This window comes from Cygnus olor, chromosome 3, assembly GCF_009769625.2.
Source record: "Cygnus olor isolate bCygOlo1 chromosome 3, bCygOlo1.pri.v2, whole genome shotgun sequence".
Taxonomy (NCBI): domain Eukaryota; kingdom Metazoa; phylum Chordata; class Aves; order Anseriformes; family Anatidae; genus Cygnus; species Cygnus olor.
Genome location: NC_049171.1, coordinates 63,526,209 through 63,538,902, shown reverse-complemented (window position 1 = coordinate 63,538,902; position 12,694 = coordinate 63,526,209).

The following is a 12,694-nucleotide window of genomic DNA, read 5'->3' as shown; positions in this document are numbered from 1 at the left end:
CCTGGAGTGGCTTTCCTTTGACTCTCTAAGGTATTATATGGACGTTGACCAAATAAAGATTTTTTTTTATGTTCAGCTGAATGGGTTGGCCATTCCTACTTTTGCTGTTTGAATAATAGAATCAAAGAATCACAGAATGGTTTGGGTTGGAAGGGACCTTAAAGATCATTTACTTCCAACCCTCCTGCTATGGGCAGGGATACTTCCCACCAGTCCAGGTTTCTCAAAGCCCCATCCAACCCAGCCTTGAACACCTCCAGGGATGGGGCATCCACAGCTTTTCTGGACAACATGTTCCAGTGCCTCACCACCCTCATAGTAGAGAACTTCTTTCTAATATGTAATTTAAATCGGCTCTTTTTTTAATGTAAGACCATTTTTCCTTGTCCTATCACTACACTCCCTGACAAAGAGTCCCTCCCCAGTTTGAAGATTAACACAGAAAGGAAGAACCCTGGGTCTCACTCTTTAATGGGTGTGATACCTCTTTTGTACCTGCAATACCTTGTTATGCTTCTAAATCCATTTCTACATAGCACTCATAGAAAACAGCCTATAACTTAGGGCGTTTGAGGCGTCTTTCCACCTTTTCTTAAACTAGCAGGTCTCATGAATTTCCAGGTGAATTCTCTAACAAGTAAGCTATACTGCAAATGGTGGTCACAGGTTGTATAGATCACCTGATTGCTAAAAGCAATGCAGTGAACTCTGTTCTTTTCAAGGGTACCTGAAAACAAACATTTCATAGACTTAGGTTTCCCCTTTTCCAGTGACAGATGCCAGTTGAGATCACCCTTGCTCGGTGTTTTTCAATGTAGCCTGGCATTTTTGGAGAGATCACATCACACAGTATACTGCATAAATCCTTTTGCATACCAGACTGGATGGCAATGCCTAAAACACACTGCTGTGTCTCTTTTTATATACATTTAAGTCTTAGACCCAGGGCTATAACTTCGTTGTCTATTACTGTTAATGAATTTAAGTAGGACAGCAGCTACCTTAGCATATAGATTCTGCTGTGAATTTCAGATGTTGGAATAATTTACAGAGAAGAAGTGAGAAGTGGGAGAAAACAACATAGTCCTGGTATCCATAACACCATTTTCTCCCTCTAGATGTGGGCGGGCATGCTGTGGTGGCAGTAATAGTTACTCACAGCACAAAGATGCTGTAAACCTGAAAGAATAAATGCGCTAATATTAGCCATATCATTCAGGTCCTCAGATAGAGACAGCTAAGAAAGAGCAGAGTATTAAAATAGTATCCTCCCTCAGTCCTCTTCTATCATCTATGTTTCTTTACTAAGGGTGTTCTGTAAGAGGCTATTGAATTGGTTTTAGTTTTGTGTAGCTCACCATCAGACATCAAGTAGCACCACAGTAAGAGATATTTTTACTTAAAGATTTTGTCAGGCATAGGTATCTGACACCTACTGAGGTTTCAGCAGTGTCACTAACGTTTCCCATCTCCAGCAACAGCTGATGTTACTAGTGACTTATACTGCAAATTGCTGTCTGATCTGGACATCATGAACAAGCCAGTCGACTAGATTGACTAGTTTAGTCAACCATAATGATTGCTTGAAAATTAACCATGCTGAAGACTAGATTTCTTTCAACAGGTTTTGTTTTACTGCCATCCCAAGAAGCCTGAGAAAAGGTAAAAGATGATGGTGACAATACATGTGGCTAGAGGACTCTTGCCTACGCATGGTTTCTCACTGATGGTAATACCAGAACAAAAGAATCATCAAGATTTTATTCTTAGATTTCACCAGCATAAACAAGAGCATGGATTTAGTGTCTAAACTTACTGTCTGACAAGTTAAACCCCAAGCAGATTATTTTTGTTACTACTAAGATTGAATCTCCACAAGTATTGGATTTATTTTATTTTATTTTAGTTTAGTTTAGTTTAGTTTAGTTTGGTTTAGTTTGGTTTAGTTTATTATTTTTCATGTTTAACTGCTTTAGAAAACAGGTTTTTTGAATAGAGGGAATGATTAGGACTTTTCCAGTTTGGAACTGCTTAGCTCACCAGTTCATAAAATAACTGCTACAGAAAAGTACTGCAGCAGTACAGAAAGAAAAGCAGCAACAAAAAAACTTCTGCAAACTTATAAACATATTATTTTATCTTTCTAATTGAGGTCCAAATGTTGAAAAGAAAACAGATTAAAAGAATTTTGCTTTTACTTTTAAATTTAAAAACAAACAAACAAACAAACAACATTTTATTTCTTCCATTTGCCAAATTGCATAGAGCTTAGGATTTCTATTTTACAGTTGTGTTACATGATGCACAACAAGGTTTAATGCTATGTTTGATGTTACAAAATCAGTAGCACAAAATAAGATGTATTTAGCTTCATCATCTCAACTATTTTCCTATAAAAGTAAAATTAGTGTGGTAAGGGAAGTATTTGTGTATTGTCTATCCAGTGCTCTCTTTCTTTGTGAGAATCAACTCAAAACAGAGATGCTGAATCTTTCAGACTGTGCTAGCCACAGTCTGGGACCATGTCAGTGCCTCATGCTGTCATTTCTCCTCAGTAATATGTCATACCCTTTCCTCATGATCTAGCATGTACTTCTGCATGCCAGATATATCATGGGCAAATATACAGCACCTTCCATCCCATGATATTTTTCAAATCCATCAGTGCCTGAATTAGCATATGACCAGCTGTGTGTGCACCCACCACTTCCAGTACCATTTCTGAATGTGTAGTCTCATGGCAGAGGAGCACTCTGAAAAATATACAGGTGGGAGCTGTCAACATCTTACATGCCCAAACTGGGCTGCTCCTGACTTGAATGTCGATCTCCAACCTAGAAAAACTGTTCAGTGCAGAAACATTTTGGGATGACTTGTTCTGACTGTCACAACAGTTTAAGCAGATGTATTACTTTCCACTTGTTGAACAAATGGACTTTTCTGATAAAAGATACAGTTACTTGATTTCAAAATCAATTTTATTTTGTGCTGAACAGGTGAATATCAGTCCACTCATTCATGAACTTGTGCATGGGAATGAGGTTGTTTGTTCAGCAGAGATATCAAACTGTGTTGAACAGGTTGCTGCAGTTTTAGTGATGAACTTAATTGGCATCCAGTGACAGTGAAATAACAGAGGGTACTACAGGTCAAACTTCATCTCCATCGGCAGAGCTCTGTGGGGAAGCTTCCACAGTACCTGCTGCACTATTGTTCCCTCTATTCAGTACTATCAGCATTTCTCTTTCAGATGAACACCAGACTTTTTATTTTAAACCAAGAAAACTCACAAGGGGCTCTATGTGCCAGAATGGTGTAATGTATGATTTGCATAATAAAGGGTGAATAGATTCAAAATACCTCCTTGAAAAGCAAGGAGTAGAGTTTTCCTTTTTGATGATAAAGTCTCATGTCACTCTCTGTATCTCATTGTGAGTCTCCCACAAAATCATTTGATTAGAAAAGCAGAGGATAATTGGCATGACAAAAACAAGGACACAAGAAGTGAGGCGTTATGTGCTGTTTCCACAAATATTACAGCTAATTGTGTCAATTAAATTATCTAATTAGTCTACAGTAAATCACTTGAATACACACTAGCACAAATTCAAAGCATATGTCTCTACAGAGAAATGAATAGTTCCTAAAGGGTCAGAGTTTAGGAGGAGATATCAGACATGGCACAAACAAAGAATAACTCTGATTTGAATTTTGTTAATAATCAAACACAGCTAAGTAGTGTGCAGGTCATTCAACTGCCTGGGTGGTGATCTGGTAATAACAATTACATGTGGCATGCCAAAAACAGATCTGGACAAATTCTGACCATTCTAGGAAACAGCACAAAGCAACAGCTGTATCACCGCAGGACTGAGCCGCCATTAAAATGCCCTCAGGGAAACAGGATATGTGTGTTGGCCTGTGTTCCACTAGCTTCTAGCAGTGCGTGCCCACCTGTAACATGATTGATTCATAGACAACCCAGTAGAGGCAAAACCTGTGCTAGCCAATTAAATGGCCCCAGGACTACCATCTATGCCACTGAGACCAGGTGTCATGGAACAGCCCATGCCTGTACTGTTAACCCTTCTTGTAGACCCAGGCAGGGTGCTGCTGGTCAGAGTGCCTGCTGGGAATGGCCCATGGCCCATGCTAACTCCCAGACTGTGCCCAGGAGATGTTTAGGTGAGTGACAGTTCACACAAGCCGAGCCCATCTCGGGCAGTTTTCTCACTTGGTCAGGGCAATTCCCAGGGTTCTCCAGCAGTTTTAATTTGCAAAAGCAGTCATGATGTCTATTCCATACTCTGGGTGAAATACTATTACAGGGTCACCACTGTTTTCATACAGAAAGCATAAGTAGACTGCAGACACTGGGATCATAGGTGACTCACCTAAGAACCAAGCTCTTCTGCAAATTATATTCTTTATCCATGTATGATCTTTACCTGTAGCTATAAATAGAAGCATTTAGCTAATGGGAACTCATATTGCCTCTCCCACACATGTGCCTCGAAATGTCAGGCCAGTAGTCAACTACATTATCAATATCTCACCTTAAACTGTGACAACGTCCCTAGTAAGATGTGGTCCGATGTGTTTGGTCTTAGGAAAGTGTGTTGAAAAAGTTGTGTTATGAGGTTTTATAGTTTCTCAGAACGGTTCTTGCCAATCACTTATCAGTACAATGTGTAAAATAAACAAGGAGTATATGAACAGTCATCAGTTACAGAATGTTTTGGGAAATCAGTGTCTGGTGGAAACTTCTGCAAAGTAATGAACAGGAGGCTGTCATTTTTCATTTGATGCCATTTGATGTCATTGATCATTGATGTTTCATTTCTCACATTTCACATTTAATAAAAAATAAACTAAATTCTTATTCAGTTGTAGTGGGATGAAATCATCTGAAAATCACATATGCCTACACACATATTTTAAAGCTGACCATATTAACCCTTTCATCTCTCAAAGTGTCTGAGCATGATATGCTCTACTGTTTTTATGATTCACCTTTTATATAAACATGTCTGAATATATATTCAAAAGCTGAATTTCAATAGAAGAGTGTTTAGATTTTATCAAATGGTATTGGAGAAGAATTTTTAAATGCAAAAGAGCACCAAACAAATTTCGTTTTCTCAGCCACAAGTAAAGCATATTTTAATTAACTTTTCAAGATGCAAAAATGCCCCCCATATCTGCAAAGACTAAGTGTGAAATAAAAACATTTAAACCAGTGAAGATCAGTACTGAGAGTAAGTTTTAGATGAGAGGAGTTTATACCTCCCATTCAATAAGTTTCCTCTCCCCAGCATAAGCTGTCACAAACTCACCATATGGGAGATTCATGTGCTTCCAAGGGTTGGATGTCTTTCAGTCAGAAAGAAGGAATTAAGCTTCAGTATCTGTTTTGCCAGAGAAATACCCTTAACCTTCATCACGATCACTCTTCTCCAAATAGTAAAAATGCTGCTCTGTTTCCCCCTCAATTATTGCAGTTTCTCTTTTTATTTATTATTCTTATATTTTTTTATGAATTGATAATTAGCAACAGAAAAGTGAATGCATCTTGATCGTTCAGAACATGCAATAAATAAAGTAGATACTTGTTGAAAGAATCTATATTGAGGGTATCTATTTCATAAAGTAAGCTAAATCTTTATTAGCTTGTTTTACTTATTTGCATTCTGGTCTGTCAAAAGTAGGGATGGGACAGTGTTATGGTTATAGCCTGGAAACATTTTGTTTTCTGCTGCATCCCCCTCTACTTAACACTTCTTAGACTGCATCCAGAGAATTGGTCCAGTCACAGGCACCCCACTATAGGAAAAATATTGACAAGCCGAAGCAAGGACCACCAAGATAATCAGCTGGAGCTCTCACCTGGTGAAGAGACACTGGTGAACTGGGGCTGGTTCAGCCTCGGGCAGAAACAGATTCAGAGGCACCTAACAGCAGCACCTCAGCACTTGCAAGGTGTGGAAGGTGAACAAAAAGACAGCACTCAGCTTGCTATCAGGAAACAATTTTTCACTCTGAGAGCAGTAAAGCAATGGAGCAGGTTTTGCAGTCCCCACCCTCAGGGCTGATCAAAACCAGAAAAGGTAAAGCCCTTAGAAACTTGAACAGCTTATTCTGCTTTGAACAGGAAGTTGGAGTACAGATCAGCCCAGGTTCCTTCCTGCGTAGATGATTCTATAATTATAAATAAAAACGACTGACACATCCACATGCCAAAAAACAGACCAGGAGAATCATTTGGTTTAAGAACTACCAGCTGACTCTTTAAGTCTTAACAGCTTAGAAATTTTGCACAAAATACTGTAAAATGAACCAGTGTTCATAAGAAACCTCTATCTTTTGAAAAAAAGTAAAAAATATAAAAATGATACCACTCTATTATACCAAGATATCACCACAGGCAAAAAGATGTATTTTACACTGTTGTCTTGATAGAAGATACTGTACAGAAAAAACACAGATATTTTTTCCTTGAAAGTTCTGACTGCGTTTGATGCTACACTTAATCTGAGCTGGGGCATCTGCCTTATAATTAAAAATAAAATAAAATAAAGTCTTTGCCTTGCCAGACCTATATTTTATATTTTAGTAAACATCATTATTGTGCCAACAAACATATCTAGTGTTTCAAGTTAACTTTCCACTGAGGAAAAAGAAGACTTTTCCTTCTTTCATATAGTTTACCAAATGCATACCCAATATCCACTGTATATTGAGCTATTTCAACACAGATCACATTTTCCTTATAGAGTGAGAAATTGGTATTATGACTCCAAAGCATGGGTTATTCAAGCAAGAGAATCAGGGAGGTTATAACTGGGCTTTGGGACCGCTCTACCTCTCCTCATCCTGCACTGCTTTCTCCCCTCTCTCGCAGCAGCAGCTGCCAAACACACCACCTTCTGCATCTCCCACAGGGAGCTCTAGTGGGCAGACAGCAATGCCTTGCTGCATTCAGAAGCATCGGCTCGTTCCAGAAGTAGTTCTCATTTGCCTCTCAAAGAAAAAGCAGTGGGCTGTATTCAACTTACAAGTCATGGCTCTATCATGTCACTTTCCTTTTTTGAAAAATCCTCTTGTACAAGTGAAGAAAAAGAAAATTGAAAAAGACATAGGCTAATATAGGCTTTCCTTTTAATTCTGAGTTCTTCTTCTTCATGTTAACACAGTTAATATATTTCCAAGTAGAACTGGTATTGAGTGCAAAACAGTGTTACTGAAAAGTAAAACTCAGTATCACAAACAAGTGTACATAAATGTCTTTTAGAGGTAAAAAAGCTACACTGACAAGTCTTGCATAGTTGTGATGATGTGCAGAACTTTCCTCAAACACAACCAAACTGCACCTAACTTAAAAGAAAAGATCAGCAAGGTCAACAAAGACAGAAAAAGGAAGCCAGTGTGTAAAAGAAGAAACAGATTTTGATTTTTCTTCTGTGAGACTGAATTTTCCCTCTTTTCTGTAGTTTTAAGATATTGAATGCCCTGGCACGTGACCTTTATCAGGTACATCATGAATCCATTTTGACTTTCTACTTTATTTAAAGGTAGATGTCATTGATTTTATTGACTACACCACAACCAGTGCAGGTGTTTTAATGAAACTTAGCGCTAGTGTTATGGTCTTTTAAAATTTGCTTTCTTTTCTAACTACTGGCTTGCATAATTCAGAAATAATTAAGCATTAATTTAAAGACATTTCAGAAAGCATGCTCAAATATAGTCGTAAATACACATGTAGGATTTTTTTTTTCCTCTCAGAAGGAAATACAGTGATAGATTTAATTTATTCATAATTATCATCAAAGATTTGCATATGATGAGAAACTTTTCCAACTGTGACATGCTGCAAGGATTACATTATTTTTTAAATGACATTGTGAGACCTTTCAAACAAAGGAATTTTTAAAAGCTACTAAGAAGTATTTACTGAAACATTATTGCTTTTCATGAAGATCAGGAAAGGACATTGTCACACTATAAACCACAGAAATGTGTCAATTTTCTGAGAAGAAAAAGCTTTGTTTGCTGGGAACACTTGTTTATAATGGATTAAGGAATTATATTGTCTTTACTTGCCATTTAGGATAAAAGTCCCAAGTTAATTGGAATGGCCCAAGTTTCAGTCTTTCATGTGTTAATATTTTGCCTTTATAAGGGGAAGAAATTTTTCTGACAAAGAAACTATACTTTGCAGAAAATGCTTCAAAAGTTTGCAATTATATAGCAAATAAAAATATTCTAGACCAAAGATAATTGCCTTCCCAGATGAAATTGCAAAGGAAAGAGCACATCCAAGAGCCTGTCATCTAAAACAATAGTAAATAACCATTGTATCACAAAAGGTGGCAAAAGCAGCTGGTCACATACACGTATGTGTTCTTATGGGTGTATATCTGCCATAGTTCATGGTTTGCTTTGCTACTGATCAGGACTAGCCCTTTCTTTCACAGTAGATTTTGCACAAAAATTAGAGACCCCTGGCAGCTTCCTGTTAGCTGCAGGTTGCAATTAAGTTAAACCCCTATATCTACATCTTATACTGTTTCTGACCTCAGAGACCTGTGTGTGAGACTATATGCTTGGGAAGGTGACTGGAAGGTTAGTGGCAGGAGAAAATATTTGGCATAATCTTTAGACACATGTGTTAACGTAAATATTTTAGGCTTCACACTACATAAAAAGGATAATAGATTCTTCTCCAAAGTGTTTATCGTCCCAGTATAGGACAGGAATAAGAAAGGTGGTAAGCAGAAGGTAAAATTGAGACGATCACCATTAGGTGGAACTAATGTTATGAGGTTTTAAATTCATTTTCTTCTTTAGCAATAACTAAATATTTCAAATGTGAAGATGAATTATAATACCACCATTGCCCATTCAGGTTTGGGAAAAGGATTTATTGTTAAGACCTTTTCATTTCTGTTTTCCATACGGTATTGTAAAGTTGACTGAACAGGCAGTATTAAGAGACTGGGTGAGAGATGGACTAAAATGTAGAAATGAGAGAGAAATGGTACAAGGAATGAGTACAGAGATTAATAGAATTATAAAAAGGGAAGTAAAAAAGGAGACCTTTGGGAGATACAGTGGGAGAATACATGGAGAGATACATGGGAATATTCGTATCGTTTCAGGCTCAAGCTCAATGGACTATGGGTCTCTTCCATCCTGTTTACTAATTGCTTCTGGAGTAGGATTTGCAATGTTATCCAGTAAGTGAGAATTCCAGCTCCAAAAAATGTCATCTTCCCGCATCAGGAAACTAGCGGGAATCTAATTTGGACTGTAATATAATTTACATTTGAACTCCATTGATACAACAATACATTATACACCTATAAAAATAATAATGAATACAATGGGAGTATGTAATTATTCCTTTACTGTATTACAGATTAGAGGTGACATGCTTGTTTTCAAGGCCTACTGCATTCTGCTAAAGTAACTTCTGCCTACAGCACACTTAACCAATAGTGAAAAACTGCATGTTGGAAAGCAAATACAATGTTCTGTTGGTAGAAGAAACAGCTGTAGCTTCCCACTTATTAGGCTGAAAATGTATCCTGTATGATATTGCTTTGGGCTTTGTTGGCATACACAGTGTGCATTTTTGATACAACACAGGCTGATATAATCAGACACAGTAAGACCTATGTAAAAATAACACTAAAAAGAGATTTGTTTCTTTAATGGATAAAATCAGGCAATTCCTTTGACAACAGTGTTTGCAGCAACCATACTAAAGATAGTTATGCTTATTAATAAGTACTTGACAACACATCCATATTGAATTTCTGCTTTTTTTCATTCAGAAACATCACCAACATGACATTTTGGAGATATTTGCTAGCTTCATACACCACTACATCTAACTCAGAGTCTGCCTATTGGAATCTACTGAAAGATCAAGGCAGTTTTCAGAAGTGTAGCTATATCTTGTCCATTCTGTTTTCTGTAACAACAGTATATTGTAGACACACACAGACATTAAAACTAGGAAATTCTTTGTGCATACTGGTGTCCTGGTTTCAGTTAGGACAGAGTTAATTTTCCTCCTAGTAGCTGGCAGGGTGCTATGTTTTGGATTAGAATGAGAAGAGCGCTGATAACACGCTGATGTTTTAATTGTTGTAGAGCAGTGCTTACACCAAGCCAAGGACTTTTCAGCTTCTCTCTCTGTCCTGCTAGCGAGCAGGCTAGGGATGCAGCAGGAGCTGGGAGGGGACAGACCCAGAACAGCTGACCCAAACTGGCCAAAGGGGTATTCCATACCATCTGACGTCATGCTGAACAATATATAGGGGTGGCTAGCCAGGGTGGAGGGGGGGGGGGGGCAGCTGCTCGGGGATAGGCTGGGCATCGGTCAACGGGTGGTGAGCAATTGCATTGTGCATCACTTATTTCGTACACATTATTACTATTAATACTATTATTATTATTATTGTTGTTATTCTTTTCCCTGTCTTAATAAACTGTCTTTATCTCAACTCGCAGACTTCACTTTCCCGTTTCTCTCCCCCATCCCAGAGAGGGAGGGGGGCGGGTGAGCGAACGGCTGTGTGGTGTTTGGCTGCCAGCCGGGCTAAACCACAACAGTCCATTTGGCGCCCAACGTGGGGCTCGAAGGGTTGAGCTATCGACAGATTTGACCAGAGTGTGTTAAACTAAAATTGGTATAAGTATTCGACCTGCTTAATAGTTGCTAGTCACAATGTTGATTGCCTTAATCTCAAGTCTGCTGTGCCTGTTTCCCAAATTGAGTTTTATAGCAAGTTACTTTCTGTATGTGCTCCCTGTCATGCTGTTTATCCTTTCCGGGCCCTGGTTTAAGATTGTTATGGTACTGTGTGGTGCAATGATGGCTTATGAAATGATGAGGTATCTGGTCATGACTCTAACCTGGTATTTGTACTCAGCACTGTCGTCGACTCTATACTTCGGAAACCATATCTCAGAAACTATTAGCAATTACACCTATTGCCTTTTTTCATCAGGGAGTCAATCTGTGGAGGGGACAGGGGAAGATATTTTTTTCCTACCTGTTCACTCTCCCTTCCTCCTTCACCACCCTCTTATCCCCCGAGCTAGTTACGGTAGCTCTCCAAGATGTTGAATATCCTTGGGATACTCAGACCAGCATGTTCTTGTTGTTATGTCTCCTGAATGCGCTTCAGGTTTTGTTTAAGGTTAAACAACTACTTAGGAATCTCATCCGGAGATCTGTCTTGAGGCGGGATATTTGCGAGTGGCAGGGAGTGTGGGAGGATATGGGCAGGTTTCTAGGGCAGTGGGCACCTCCAGTGTTTTGGACATTCACCCCTGAACAACTGCAAAATCCTAAAAAACTGGTAGAATGCTTGAAAAAAAGGTGTCATGACTCTGGCAGTTCCAAAGTGACACAAATCACTGTGGCGTGCTGGGGTCTGGCTTGTGCCTATCGAGCTGCAATTGATGCTACTATCAACCTAGTGACAGACCCTGTGGCCGTTCCAGTCCCGGCTCCTGCAGCCATTCCAGCTCCGGCTCCCGCAGCCGTTCCAGCTCCCGCAGCCGTTCCAGCTCCGGCTCCCGCAGCCGTTCCAGCTCCCGCAGCCATTCCAGCTCCAGCTCCCGCAGCCGTTCCAGCTCCCGCAGCCGTTCCAGCTCCAGCTCCCGCAGCCGTTCCAGCTCCAGCTCCCGCAGCCGTTCCAGCTCCCACAGCCGTTCCAGCTCCAGCTCCCGCAGCCGTCCCGGCTCCAGCTCCCGCAGCCGTTCCAGCTCCCGCAGCCGTTCCAGCTCCAGCTCCCGCAGCTGTTCCAGCTCCCGCAGCCTTTCCAGCTCCAGCTCCCGCAGCCGTCCCGGCTCCAGCTCCCGCAGCCGTTCCAGCTCCCGCAGCCGTTCCAGCTCCAGCTCCCGCAGCCGTTCCAGCTCCCGCAGCCGTTCCGGCTCCAGCTCCCGCAGCCGTTCCAGCTCCAGCTCCCGCAGCTGTTCCAGCTCCAGATCCCACAGCCGTCCCGGCTCCAGCTCCCACAGCCGTTCCAGCTCTAGCTCCCGCAGCCGTTCCAGCTCCCGCAGCCATTCCCACTCCTGTGGCTGGGTCAGAGAAACGAACTGTAGCAGTGCAAGTTGCCCCTGCAGAGGGTATTCCAACCCCTGTGGCAGACCCTGTGGCTGGGTCGGAGAGGCGAGCTGTAGCAGTGCAAGTTGCCCCTGTAGAAAAGGTGAAAAAATGGTATAGAGACTCAGGTCGTTTAGAACGCAGAAAGTCTTCTGCTAAGTCTGGGTGTGGAGAAGACGAGGCTGGGCCGTCAAGTGTGCAGGAGGATGAAGATGAGGATGAGGATGTCAGTAAGTCAACAGTAACTACCCAAACCCTATACCAGCGTGAGCTACGAGATGTGCGAAAAGATTTTGGTCGCTGTATAGGTGAACAGCTTGTCACCTGGCTGCTCCGGTGCTGGGACACTGGAGCCAATGGTGTGAAATTAGAGGGCAGGGAAGCCAAGCGGTTGGGATCCCTTGCTAGAGATGCAAGCATTGACAAAGCGATTGGAGATGCAGCACGATCTCACAGCCTCTGGAGGCGTCTCCTGTTAGCTGTGAAGGGAAGGTATCCCTACAAGGAAGAACTCGTATGTCTACCAGTCAAGTGGACCACCATGGAGAAGGGAATTCAGTACCTGAGGGA